General features: G+C 34.7%; 1 pseudogene; it reads right to left on the bottom strand.

Annotated features, from left to right (window-relative positions):
• Positions 1–394: 394 nt before the first annotated feature.
• Positions 395–6,060, bottom strand: LOC125656821 (nucleoside hydrolase-like; annotated as a pseudogene).
• Positions 6,061–14,010: the final 7,950 nt, after the last annotated feature.

Genomic DNA, 14,010 nt, shown 5'->3' with positions numbered 1-14,010 from the left:
GAAAGTTACATACACTTTCTTTTTATGAAAATATGAAATAAAATTAATCATTGACCACACACATTTTTAGAAAATTAGATTATTCTAATTTTTACAAAGGGCAGACAACATTTCCAAAAAATTTTAAGTGCAAAAAGGTCAGCTTCTTATCATTTACCAGTCTTGTGAATTTCATCTGCTTCACTTTCATCATTATTTAACAATAAACTTTTAAGTTGATCTAAATCCTTCAAAATTGTTCATTATCCTTTCATTATACATGGAATACCTTAAAAGACATTTCCCGTCAGACCCATAGACCATGAATTTCATAAGAGTTGTCCTTTCTTTTTTAATACTGATTACGACGTAGATCTACTATAATTTCTATAAGTAAATTTCTATAAATAAGAACTTGATATCTAATATTTTATTGCAATCATATATACATAGTAGTAATTTTTCCCATTTTAATTAACTTTGTGAATTATTCACTCCAGTACCATGCCTCTCCATAAAGTGAGCGATTTCTTGGTGTCAGTTTTCTCGACGATGGTAACATTGGGGAGCTTGCACAGCATGTTTCTCCAATCAGCAACCAACATGCCCCTTGTGTTGCTTCCATTCAGCTCCACCACAGTGAACATTTTAACAGATTCCAATATAATAGAACTGTCAAGAGCTACCGCCATTGCAGTGGTATCGCAGGAAAGATAACCAGATTCTCCTCGGGCTTTCTGTTTCTCAGCTGTTGTTTTAGTGATGGCTTGAAGAAAATTTGACTTTGGAGTGTGTAAATTAAAACACTCATGAGCCTTCTCCTAAAACAAGAAAATATTTGAATATGAATCAATTAAGTACACGTTGTTGAACACTGCATTCTACGCAAGTAATGACGTCATAAAATGCATTTTACGCAGATAATGACGTAAGAACACTATATTTTACGCAGGTAATGACGTAAGAACACTACATTTTGCGCAGATAATGACGTCAGAACACTGCATTTTACGCAGGTATTGACGTCATGGTAACTTAAATGGATAATATGATCGAAGATACAATGACATGTATTCACAAAAGCTTAAAAAGAAATTACGTGTTCGCTCGGAAACTTTAAACACCAAACACGTTCGCAAAAAGATATGCCCAAATTGAAATCCATGTTCAGAAATAAAGCGACCAGTTGAGGTCGTATCAAATATCAAAGGGACTAAATTACCTTATGAATGCAAAACAGCCAAGTGACCTTTATCTTAAAATTAATAGGGATCGTCCCTTAGCCATGACCAACCTGCCATTCAAATATGACGACCACTTATCAATGGCTTCTCTAGAAAATGGTCGGACAACTGATGTATGCATGCTAGAAAGTCTCATGACCTTAATTTGACCTCATAATCACCAAGGATCATCTAAAACTGCCTATGAAGTTTGATGTTTATCATTTAATATTGGGCTCTCTAGCTATTAGTCGAACAACTGCTATCATATAAAGGATATGTGACCTTTGATCTGGCGATAAATAGGTGTCATCTACTTTTCATGGCTAACCTGCCTATGAAGTATGATAACCATTGGAGGAAAGTTTTTCTAGTAATCGCGGTCGAACACCATAGTCTATACAGACCGACCAACCGACCTACCGACAAATGCAACACTACAAATGTATATGGCCATCTTCGTCAAAGGTAAAGAGGCAGGGAAAACCCCATTTCCCCCTACAATCAGACGCATTGAAGTGATAAACATTTTCATTTGTATGAAATGTTTATTGTTGCCTAATGACACACCCATTTCTTCAGAACTGATTCGCGACCTTTCTGAAACACGCCTACCTACACCAACAACCACGAGTGCTTTACTGAAAAGGTGGATGAAAAAAATAAGTGAAAGGAAATCAAACAACGATAGAAAATTTCAATTTATTTTATTTTATAAATGACATGTACATGCATATATATATATATATATATATATATATATATATATATATTGTATTTGCATGTATATATTTGAGTACAGCAACATGACATATTTTTGGAAAGAGAGAGATTAAGTTTACTTTTAAAGAGGGTAAGTATTTTTTCTTTTGACGTCCGTAATATGGGAGTGAACCGGTATGAAACCTTGCTGTCCAAAATACTGAGAATGACACTTTCCGAGTTATTTTTGTCAATTGGACAGTCATTTATATCTCCCGAAGTAAAACTAATCTTCCATAATCATTTTTAGTTTGATTTGCCTCACGCCAGAATTAGAAAAGTATATATATTTGATGTTCCATCGACACATTTAGAAGAAAAACCCACGTACTTTTTTGCGTGGATCTTTAGAATCACTATATTGATGCTACTTTTTAATTCTAAAGAAATGGGAATGTGATTATGTCAAAACTAACGTTTATCAGAAAGCCCAATACATTTTGTACTATGTACTTCAAGGTCTTTGATTGTATTTTTTTTTATCGATTAAAATTCACTATTCTAAAATAAATCTTTAGTATTTAGTCTGCGTGCTACTAGTATTACTGGTAATATTGGTACTCTAGAGATTGAGATTTATAACATGTATTCAGAAAATTTACCCATGGATAAGTATTGGACAGACAGATTTCAAAGGAAACAATGGTGATCTCACACGCCATCTCGTGGATAACGACATATGCAGCTTCTGGGTCCGTGCCGAAGTTGAATTCCGAGGCAATAGAAGCGGACCTATTCCCTTTGCCTTCAATACATTTAAAGGAAAAACGTTTCTGTTACATTTCATCTGATCATTTTCAATTTCATGTGATTTGATCGATTGCACGTTTTGTTATCGTTTAGTCTATATGATGATGTTAGATATGTACCTTGAATGTTTCATCCCATTATTACCAAGCTTTGAAGACGTCGGGAAAAATCGGGATCCATTCGAAGGGCTACCCCAAGATTAGTCAACGGTCCCATCGCGACCATTTTAATTTCACCTGTTATCAACACTTGTACAGTAATCTTTCGTATAGAATGTGGGGGATATGTCAACAAAAAATGTGAGATTTTTTTTAAAGCACAAATTGTAAAATACATAATCATTTCAACCGACTTCATTTCTATATATAAAAAAAAGACGAAATTATTCACGCAATTTCAAATTGTGCAAGCAGAATTATATCACTTCTATTACATCATTACATAAATATACCGACTTGGGAAATTTTCAAGAGCACCAATTACAATATCATCAGTCCAACATATATTTCAGAAAAGCTGATAGCTAACCTAAAACTATACCATATATATTGATGTTCAAATCATCAGTACACATTAAGATCATGAAGACTACGTATACTTCCGCAAGTTCCGTAAATGACAGGATATGGACAACTTTAAATCTGCACAATGTTCTGTCATAAAATTCAAAATCATGTCTGCAATTTATTCTTTTTATACATTTTTATTCAATTTTTCACAATGTACTTATTATTACCATAAAATTGAACGCAATTAAAACGATTTTTGTTGAGAGGAAAATAATACAAGCATTCCCAAATGTAAACATTTGATACGTAGATCTTCCTTGATTTGCTATTAATATCTGCAAGGAGCAACATCCGGTGAAAATGCATTGCATTCTCTCCCGATATGAGATATGAACTTCGATCGGAGTAAACTTCTCCAAAGTCTAATACTTTGATATGTTTTGTTTCACATTTTAATTGATTGGTACTTGCATCAAACATGTATGTATTCTAATGATCAGTGTTGCAAGTTATGTACACTTTCCAGACTCCTTTCTACAAGAGCTCCATTCACCAGCAATGGTGATGTTTCCATATGAGTGAAAAATTCTCTAGCGGGACGTTAAATAATATACAACCCACCAACCATTAATAAGAGCTCCACTAAATGCGGGACCTACGATCTTGCATGTATCAAATTGTAACTGGTAATTTTCGGTGGAAACAAACCTAACTATATTACCTTTATACTTTTTTGTAAGTCTTATCAACGCATTGACCGCATGTTCCTCTTGAATACACGATAAATCCACTTCCGGTGGGTTCGGAAGGTCGCCCATGCCGTCTAAGCCATGGCAATGGGAAGCATCTTCTTCGTGAGGTATGATAGGTCTTGTGCATCCTCGAAACACTGGTATCTGATATAAGGTACCATGTTCTAATTATTCAAATCAATACACGTGTTCCACAATTTCAAGCACGTCACACTTTACCATACGACCTACCATATTGGGCTCGCGACGGGTGTGACCAGTCGACTGGGGATGCTCCTAGTCGACACCTGGTCCCACCTCTGGTATGTCCAGGGATCCTTGTTGCCCTACTCTTAATTTTGTATTCTTTATGGGATTTATAAGATTGATCCCTGTTAGTTATCTTCACCTTTTCATTGATAATAGTACGACACAGTCAAAATATTTTTGCTTGAAATTGATGAACACTTCATCATGATGAGTGAATGCTGATAGTCCTCCAGACTCTTACTCCTCGAGGAAATGGAAATAAACTATGTATGGAGCGCCAAATTAACATAAACTCAATTGATTGAAGATATCGTTAATCATTTAAAGATATCATCAATTCAATTATTGCGTGCAATAATTGCATTTGATGCGTGCTTTAATTCCATCGATGAGAACAATAATAGATATGATGCGTGCATCAATATGGTGAAATTATTGCTGACAAAATTTAATTTGGAGCTCGGTATAAATGATTTGATAATCTAAAGATATCTTTAATTGTTTACAACGCTTTTGAATGAGGCATTCATGCGCGCAATTCCTTTAAAGAGAACAAAATTCAATTAAAGAATCATTAATTCAATCGAGGATATGTTGAATTGAAGATAGTTTTAAAAGAATTATTGCGCGCATCTCTCTGATGATATAATTAATTCAGTTGAAGAGAACAATAATTCAATTATTGCGCGCATGGACTGAATTGATACGCGCATTAATGTTGCCTTCTTCAATTGAATATATCATTAATTATTTGAAGAGATTTTTAATTATTATTTGAGTTTATGTTAATTTGGCGCTCCATAGATATGACAGAGGTATTATGAGAACAAATAAAGACCATCGTTGCACATTTGTAAAATCATCATTGTCACAGAGATCGGATGTGAATATCCTTTTGAAAATTATCATACATTATAAACAGGAGAAGGACTTATCTAGCTGTAGTGTATAACATTTCCTTCTGAACCCCGTTGGGGGTCTACATGTAGAGTCCCCATTCCCTCAGTATCTCAGCCATCATTATTTTGCATTCCTTTTGGAAAACCCTTTGTCCATCATGACTGATGTCAAAAGTTATCAACTGAGTGTGAAATCATAGATTTTACATATATTACTGATAATGTAAGACACATTAGTACGTGCTTGGTGATGAGGAACACAATATATAAAACGATATTAAGAATCAACTTTGAATTACTTACGTGTAAAGCATCACAAACTTTTAGAACACGCAAAGTGTTACGGCAAACGTTTTCAATATCCACGTTTCCATTAACACACGTGATAGCTATGACGTCGACTTCCGGTCTGGATAGGGCCATCATTATTGCTTGGGCATCGTCCACTCCGGTATCACAGTCGATTATCATCTTCTGCTTCTCCATTTTGTCGAAGGTTTTCTTTCTTGATAAATGTCTTTTTCTTAATGTGTTTGTGAAACACTATATAGCTCCAAGTCCTGTTCGTAGTTCTCGTCTTTCTCATACAGGTAGATTACATTACAATTCTGGTGCGCTACAATAAATGAGATTTTGTGGTAATTTATACTGTTTGTTATCTTCTCCTTTCATGAAAAGTGGGTTCACTCTCCCTTTTCTCTGACGCAATTTGTATGCCTGTCAGAAGTAAGCAAATCTAACGAAGGCAAACATGTCTATGAATTTTGAATGACGATGAGACGGTACATTTTAATAACATACATATGGAAGGTTTCTAATGAAAATACAAATAATACGAACTTGAATTTTCATTCGGGTCCCATTTCTGTACTTATAGTAGTGTTAGATATATGACCTTCGTATTGGTTTTATCTAGACCGTTTATGCACTCTCATAACAGAGGCCCCCCGATTCCATCCCCCAAATAGAAGCCAAATATTGTCTGATGAATAATATATTTACATTTCCAATGTGTATTTTAAATGATAATCATTTTCTCGTGAATGTGAACGATGATGTTCGTATGAATGTTAATAAAAATAGTACTACTATTGTAACAGCTTAAAATTATCCGACAAAAATGAAAACTGAATGTAAATATACAAAACAATTCCATTTTTTAGAAATACATGCGATATGAACAGCAATGCATCACGCCGACATACTTTTCACGAAGATCTAACGCGCTTCCTGGCCCCAGGATCATGAAACATCTTAAGCTAAAGTCAAAATCTGAATATTGTGATGAAATGATTGAGAAGTCAATCATTCCAAAAATAATATTGCTATTCAATATTGTTTCATTGAATTTCTAGTGTCTGCAAATTAAGAGGTTCAGTTCAAAAGTAATGAATATTTTACAGGTGATTGAAAATTTGGCTTAAGTCTGGGTTTGTTACATGATCCTGGGGCCTGGAGTATGTAGGCGTAAAGCGTCGCAGTCCATATCCTCCTGTATAAAGCATGTAAGTTGATCTAGAACAATCGGCTGTGAATTAATTTATTCAACTAGGGGGGTGTCAACCCCATAACACCATCTAGATCCGCCACTGAACTTTTTAAAAACGTTCTTTCAACGAGGAAGTATATATATACATCTTAGTATGATCTACGTTGTCAGAATGTTGTTCCTTCAATATTGTTCTAACGTTAAAATGTTTAAAGCTGACATGAATTAATAAATACGTACACCTTTCTCATCTTATCCGCCATATTTCTCTCAGGTAGCCTAATTTACTCTACCCGTATATACCCCGAATGTGATTGTCACACTTTGATTTTTCTAGGTGGACTCGACCAGTGCACATCTCCGATAGTAATATATAGGGAATGAGAAACATTTTAAAACATGATTTCCTCAAATTACAATATATTTATTGTATACCAATGCAACATTCTGAAAGGTTAGATAATTTTGACAAAAATGCAAAAAAAAAAAAAAAAAAAAAAGAGCTTTTCTTGTATACTTGCAAGTGCATGCAAGTATTTGCAGTTTCTTATGAAATAAATGCGGAAAAATCATTTGCCAATTACATACTGATAGAATGGAATAAGCAAAGAGCATAAAATCTATTATTTATATCAATTCTTGCAAAACACAGGTGCATGCCATATGCATAATATGTAATGCACATGACATATTCGCCAAAAAAAAAAAAAAAAAAAAAAAGCGCATCAAATACGGACGTCTACTCAACAGATATCGGAGATGTGCACTTACCGAAAATATTAGATTTTCTTTATTTTGATAAATCCACGAAACAAAATGATAAACTCCATTTGTATCTCGTTAGAACTTTACAACACGTTGTCGTTCCATTATACAGACTGCGACACACTTCACCCGTGCCAAACAGGGTGTCTTCAATCAGGGAAGATGTCAGAGTCGAAAATTTTTCCTGTATTGAATGCTTGTCTGGTCGAGGTTTTGCAGTTTATAGAAATCGGGAATCTAACCATATACACTGAGAATCTGGTTGGATATATTGCGTGCACAATTCAAAATTTATTGATGATCATATACAAACTTGGATATACAAATAAGGGAATAATGATCGAAATATACACCTGTGTGAAAATGCGGGTATTGCATTTGCAATCCATAATAAACAGTTGATTACACAAAGACACATATAAAAGGAAATATATAAACAAAAAATAGTTTTATTGTCTCTTTGGGAACCATATAATTATTTACGGTCTATGTATGTCCATATTCATTGATTGAACAGGAGAGAGAGAGAGAGAGAGAGAGAGAGAGAGTCTTACTTCGATATACAATATATCATTTCACAGAAGGAAAGAAAATCGATCACTGATATAAATGTAAGCTTACAAGCATTAAAAATTTCCAGCTATTTAAAAATTTGTGAATTACAATATACATGTATTGGAAACTTACAGAAGTTGATGCTTATAATTGAATTCATTACAATTTAAAAAAAAAAATATTAGTTTGAACTGCGCATGTAGAAATTACTGACTTTGTATGTTAGAATAACGGAAAAAAGTAAATTGTCAAAAACGTGGAGGAGAGCAGACCAGCCTCCCTGCCCACCTCAACCCCCTGTATACGTGCCTGAAACAACATATCAATTCGTGTTGAAAGAAAGGTGCATACCTGCATTTCATTAAAATTCAAAGGAGCTCGAATTTATGTGTTCCCCTATTAATTATTTTGTATGCAAGATTCGTTCCCGAATTTAGAATCATGCTTTCAGTCAGAGCAAAAATTAATTCATTTTGAAGTACATCTAGTTTGAATGCAAATGTGGGGTTCCTTCTTTTAATTTCATCAGACTCATTAGAACCCCCTCCCCAAACTATGCAGCTTTGTTTTTATTGATATCTAAATCGGTATATGAATCCGGATATAAATTATATAATGTTTTTTCGTGAATATATAGATATTGATACTAATAATGAAAAAGGAAAATGTTTATACTCTTGCCTTTTGCATATCCTACTAATGCATTACAGTATATTGGCATTATCATATCAAATAAAACCTCAACACGAATTTTAATGATTTCTTATCGAATACATTTGAATTTTAAATTTCGACGTACAGCGGTATGTCTATTTTCAGTATATATCCATTGCGCCAGATCTACGAAATGAAAATATTTATGAATAAATTACACTCAAGCCTGAAAGTAATCATTATGGCATGTTACAGAAACGTTAAAACACACATATGATATAGTCCTGCAATGCATACATGCGATTTTTCTGAATACATGTATCTATGTATTCATGAATAAAGTACCTACGCTTGAAAATATCTTGGTATTTATGAATTTTGTTTTGTGATTTTGGTTTACCATTCCTTATACTGTGTAAATGAAGGAAAACTTGGTAAAGGGTACAATTCTACACCATACAATTAGTATAAATGCATGTGTTGCAAAGCAAAATATACATGTAATAACCAGACATGTATCGTCATTTTTATGGGGGGGGGGGGGGGGGGTACAACAGAGGAAAATTGGATTCGTCAAAATTTCTTGCCATTCAAAATAATTATTAAAAAAGATGAACGAAAACAGCAATAAAATAAAACAAAACACCCAAACAAACCAAGATGTTTGTCCAATGTTCGAAGTCCTAATGTGGGGGTGAAGGGTTAAAGAGTTGTTTACTTTGACTACCTCAATAATTTCCCCTACACTTCATTTTCTTCAATCGTTGGGGGTGGGATGGAGTGGTTAGAATCCTCTACTATGAGTGCCTCATAATATCTTCATAATTGGTGGTGGTGTGTGTCTTCTACTATTATATCAGAACTTTCAAGCTGGGGTAAGTGGGGGAGGGGTTGTCACTCAATATATTGCGAGACATATATCGTCATTTTTCGGGGGGGGGGGGGTGGGGGGTGGGTGGGTGGGGGGGTACAACAGGGGGAAAATGGAAAATTAGATTCTTCAAAATTTCTTGCAATTCAACTTGCCAATTCTTTTATTTGCATCACAAAATAACAAAAAATGAATATTGTTATTAAGGGTGGGGGACAGACACTCTTGTCCTCTCCCCTTGATGTTTAATAACGACGCATAATATGATAAACTCGATTATTACATTTTGCATTAGTACAATTTGCGTCGAGTTCGACGCAGAATGTAATAACGCAAAATTGCATAGATATATAAGATCTATTGAGCGCCAAATTAGCATAAAATGAAGTAATTGAAAATAACATTACTTAAAAATATGTTTAATTTTTAATTGTGTACTTTAAATGAATCAAATAAATCTGTATTATCAATTAATGAGAGCAATATTGAGTTACTAGTACTGTTCTCTTTTTATTGAATTAACGATATCATTTGTCTTAATAAGAGCACGATTATTACAAGATCATCGTCTCTCTCTCTCTCTCTCTCTCTCTCTCTCTCTCTCTCTCTCTCATCCCGTACACTCGTACAGTGTTGTATATGCAAATTTATGAACCTAAATGATTTCCTGATTTATAAATCTGCAATACTCTGACCAGTAAATCATATGGTATAAGGAGTCATGCACAATACAGGGTAAATATTCTACACTGATACTTCCCCTGATTGAAGATAGCTGATCGGCACGGGCTAAGTGTGTCGCAGTCTGTACAATGTTGTTTATTGTTGGAATTCAAATGGAGTTCATCGTTTTGTTTCATGGATTATGCAAATAAAGGGAGTTTTACTACTACTTGAATATTTTCGACAAGTGTACAAGTACATCTGCGGTCCTTTACAGATATTACGAGTAGGCCCAGGTAAATTGTCGTCCGCATTCGATGCGTTTTCATGGCGAGGAGACATGCCATGTTTATAAGTACAGTAGTATTTATGTATTTGCCTTTTACTTGAAGTAATTGTGAATGGTATAGATTGTATACCCTTTGCTTATTCCATTTTATCAATAGATAATAGATGAAATATTTCTTCGCATTTTTTGTATAGTTTTGACGTATTTAATGCAAATGTACGCACGTTCACGTAAAGAAAAAGCATTCTATATATATTTATCCAAATATATAATTTTGAGCACTGCGTGGTGTTCCAAAACGTGATTTCATTTCTTCTTGATGTCCTATAAATTAGTATCGGAGATGTACGTGTTACCTGTCGAAGCTACCCGCACAGGTAAATCGAAGACACTGATATGAAGTGAAGCGTAGCAAAGCTCGTCCCCTTATATACCATGCGAACCCTGATACATATAACAATAGAAATTCCAACTAATATGGCGGATTAGCAGAGAAATATGGTGGACATATAGAATTATACTATATTTATTAATTCATGTCAGCTTTAAATCTCTCAATGTTGAAACGTGCCATGTGTCTGCTAGTAATAGAGCTTTTAAGTTGGGAAGTTTTCGACAGATGTCATTTGTTCATTTATCAAAGGGAGTCTGAGCATGTATAAATGTTAGATAGTACCTTATCTTAGATAGTAAGGAAAACTTTCTTTTACTTTTCTTTCCCATCCCATAAGTATGGCGAACCAATTTCACAAGGGTTAATCATTCATCAGGCCAGCTACTACCTTGCTGCAGCTAGTTCAAAGTTGTCCTCCATTTAATTTCTGCGCGTTTTAAATTTGATCGTAGAAGAATAGCAAGCACATCATTATCATTAAACTTCTATAAATGTTGTATTCTTGATGGTGTGGCAGTATTGATCTCTAAGAAATAACGCACTTCATGAAGTATACCGATGTGAAGCGTCGCATTTCATACCCTCAAGTGTATCAAAGGAAAAAAATAGGAAATGTAGATATATTCAAATGCTTGAAATCTTTTTCGAGATTATGTTTCTATATATAAAGAGCTTGTCCCATCTACTTGACCTGTGAATCAACCTGTTCACACAATTGCTCACCGAAAAAGAAAAAGATTCATTCCATAAATCAGAATATAATGTGTGACGGAAAAACTTAGAATTGTGAATTTACTAGATGATGTTAATCAATATGGGAATCTTTGATATCTTTTCACCCTGGTAACGCTACATCTTCCATCTTTTCACCCCGCGTTATTTTCATTTTCAAGCATTTCGTCTAAATAAAGACTATCATGAACCCCAATTTAGTAAGAAATTGAATGTCTTTTTATATTCTTGTGATACAATATCATGGTTCAGAAGAAGACGTCACGTTCTGAAGAAGAAGAAAATGTGAAAAGTTTACGCCGACGACAGACAACGGACAAATTTTAATCAGAAAAGCTCACTTGAGCCTCCGCTTAGGTGAGCTAAAAACGAACAGTGATCAATCTCATAACTTATATATGGAATACAAAAAAGAGAGTTGGGCAAACACTGACCCCTGGATATACCAGAGGTGAGATCAGGTGATTAGGAGGAGTAAACATACCCTGTCAACCGGTCACACCCGCCGTGAGGCCAATATCTTGATCAGGTAAACGGAGTAATCCGTAGTCAAAATCAGTGTGGTGCCAAGAACGGTCTTAACAATCGGTATGAAATACGTCATGACACAAAAAATATGTTGTATTGGTAAACTAGGTCATTATAACGACCTTAGAATTTGGGAGATGCTGGCTTTAAATGAGACTGTTAACACCCCTGTGACATCAACTTGTTTGTCAGTAGCCTGCCTCGATTTAAAAAGTAATTATACGAAGAAAAAGCTCTTCCGTATCAAATGAGTTGAAAGATATAAACACCATATGCAGGTGATAATGGAATATTGCTACATAAATAAGCAATTGTAAGTTGACAATGGAGAAGCTGAGATCATCCCATTTATCATAAAGTTGAGTTGTTAGTTTACTGTTAACATTCTTTTTCAATTAAGATATCTAAATAGAAGCAGATGTGGAGGACTCTGGTGTATTTTATCTCGAGTTCACATGTATACATCGAATCGACATAAGAATGAAAATGGTTATTGTTAATAGAAAAGGAATGATTTGATATGGATGATAAAATGGAGAATATGTACTACAATGATATTTTGAAATTTACTTTATTTAGTTTTTAAAATTGCAGTTTTAGTAGAAAGTAATATGGGTAAAAACATAAATAAAATCACCTGCTTGAGTCGAACTCATGATTTACAGGTCAGCTGTGGAATGGTTAACCGATTAAGCTACCCAGCTATGCAATCAAATTTAAAAGAAAAGTACAAATATTGCTGATATCTATATTTTCATTCATGTTTTAAAAAGAAGTCAGCCATTATGACGATGTAGTATACCTCCTTAAGGAAAAGATTTCACAAATCCCTTAAAACAGAACATTGTGCATGATTTTTCAACTTACACTTCACAAGTTCTGTACATTCTCATGAAATTTGACATACGTAATAAGACAGTATAGATTACTCAATTTCAAACAAGATTTCGTCCTTTGGAAGGCCTAGAACAGAGATGGTCATGTTGTTTAAAGTATATCAGTTGTTTAGGGTATATCAGATGTTTAGATGTAAAACTTATACGGTACCAATTTTGATGCACCAGATGCGCATTTCGACAAATAATGTCTCTTCAGTGATGCTCAACCGAAATCTTTGAAATCCGAAATAACTATGAAGTTTTAGAGTAAATATAGATATATTTTATATTGTTTAACGTCCCTCTGGAGAATATATCACTCACATGGAGACGTCACCACTGCTGGTGAAGGGCTGCAAAATTTAGGTCTATTCTCGGCACTTTTGGCCATTGAGCAGGGAGGGATCTTTATCGCGCCACACCTGCTGTGACACGGGACTTCGGTTTTTGCGGTCTCATCCGAAGGACCGCCCCATCTAGTCGCCTCTTACGACAAGCAAGGCGTACTGAGAACCTATTCCAACCCGGATTCCCACGGACTTCATTGTTTAGAGTATATCACTTGTTTAGAGTATGTCAGTTGTTTAGAGTATATCAGCAGCTGTTTACAGTATATCATGTTGTTTAGAGTCTATCAGCAGTGTTAATATCACTTTGCTTGTCTAACGGTTTATTGCGTTGCCGATTTACATTCTTGTCATTACATAACATGTTTTCCGTTCCATTCCAAACGGACCGAAAAGACAGACGCCCCGTGGCACAGCAGGTCTGACAAGATAAAGATCCCTCCCTGTTCAAAGGCCGTAAGCACTGAGCATAACCCTAAATGTTGCAGCCATTCAACAGCAATGGTGATGTCTCCATATGTGCTCCATTGTTAGCTGACCTGTTTCTGTATTCATATGAAGCAGAAATAATTCAAAAATTTCTACGTGAGAAGAAAAACTCTCTTGCTGTGGCCTTAAATTTGACATTTAGATATATCGACGACGTTTTATCTATTAATAACTTTCATTCATATGTCGATTCGATATATCCCTGTGAGCTCAAAATAAAAGACACCACAGAG

Source organism: Ostrea edulis, chromosome 1 (assembly GCF_947568905.1).
Source record: "Ostrea edulis chromosome 1, xbOstEdul1.1, whole genome shotgun sequence".
Classification (NCBI taxonomy): Eukaryota; Metazoa; Mollusca; class Bivalvia; order Ostreida; family Ostreidae; genus Ostrea; species Ostrea edulis.
The sequence above is the reverse complement of the archived record's forward strand: the minus strand, read 5'-3'. Positions and strand labels throughout refer to the sequence as shown.